Source organism: Melanaphis sacchari, unplaced genomic scaffold (genome assembly GCF_002803265.2).
Source record: "Melanaphis sacchari strain LSU unplaced genomic scaffold, SCAv2.0 Contig1531_pilon_pilon, whole genome shotgun sequence".
NCBI lineage: Eukaryota > Metazoa > Arthropoda > Insecta > Hemiptera > Aphididae > Melanaphis > Melanaphis sacchari.
The window spans coordinates 17,618-18,933 of NW_020270671.1; the positions used below are offsets into that span (position 1 = coordinate 17,618).

The 1,316-nt window shown below is 35.0% G+C and overlaps 1 pseudogene; it reads right to left on the reverse strand.

The window, feature by feature from the left end:
- Positions 1 to 234: 234 nt before the first annotated feature.
- Positions 235 to 1,312, reverse strand: LOC112592007 (annotated as a pseudogene).
- Positions 1,313 to 1,316: the final 4 nt, after the last annotated feature.

The following is a 1,316-nucleotide window of genomic DNA, read 5'->3' on the forward strand; positions in this document are numbered from 1 at the left end:
AGCATTTATGATCAGATAAGAGGTGTTGTAAGGATGGGAGACGTGCAGGGAGACTTCTCACATTCCACTGAATAATGTTAGTGTAATTGTTGGAGATATTCTGGTTTTTATATTTTTGTAAAAATACCATGGTAATTTTAAATTATTTTGTTATTGTAATATGTTGGTTTTTGAGTCAAATATATTTAGTATTTTCTTAAACTGTGGTGAGGACATTTGGTGTATAATACAAGACTAATCAGAAGTGAAATTAGAATCTGGAATATTAAGGAGTGAATTCATAGAAGATTCAATTAGGGACTGAAGAGAGGCGGGTGAGAAAGGGGAAAACAGAGAGGGGGAATTTATAAGAGATTCAGAGAGCTTAAGAGAAAGAGAATGGATCCAGGATAGATCAGCAGAGTTATTGTCCTCGGTAAGGCTTTGATTAGGGGGATTGGTTAAACAGCAACCATTAGGTGAAGAAAAATGAGGTTCAACTGGTAAATTTAATTTGTCTTTATTAATCGGGGAGCGAGATTTTTGTTTTGTCTTCCTAGAATTGAAATAATGATGGTGATTATTTAGCCTGGGGAAGTTTTCTTCCTCTAGGGAGATATTTGGTTTTAATATATCAGAAATTGGAGGCTGGCTCTTTACAATATCGGAAAAAGAAAAAGCAGTAGTGTAACAATTATTTTTTTTAAAAATTAAAGCATCCTTATAGGAAATATTTTCGGTGGCCATGATGTGTTTAATTTCTTTTTGAGTGGACCATTCACGGCAACTACGATCAGTGGCTAAGTGAGGTTGCTTACAGAAGAGACATACAGGATCAGTGGCTTGAGCGCGTGGGCATAAATCAACCGAATGATTGTTTTCACCGCAGTGACTGCACCTGGGACAGCTACGACAATATTTTTGTGTATGTCCAAAACGTAGACAACGATTACATTGAACGGGAGACCGGACACTGGGCTTGACATCAAAAATCATATTAAATACAGAGATTATGGATGGTATTTTCGAAGCGACGAATTTAAATTCAACTATACGGGTTTGAACGATTTTATCATCTTTTTTAATACTGATGCGTTTGAATGCATCAATTTTCACTGAAGATCGGACGCCTTCGAAAAATTCGGCTTCTGAGACTGCAGTGTCTAATTTTATTATTCCGTAAGAAAAAATTAGCGTAGAAGGTATAATTGCATTTAAGTTATTCTCATTTAAGATGTTTGAATTCAAGCAGCAATTACCATTAAAAATTGTGTCGAAAGAAATTTTTATTTTTTTTTGAACCCGCAGGTTTAATATTAGTAATACCAGAGAAATTG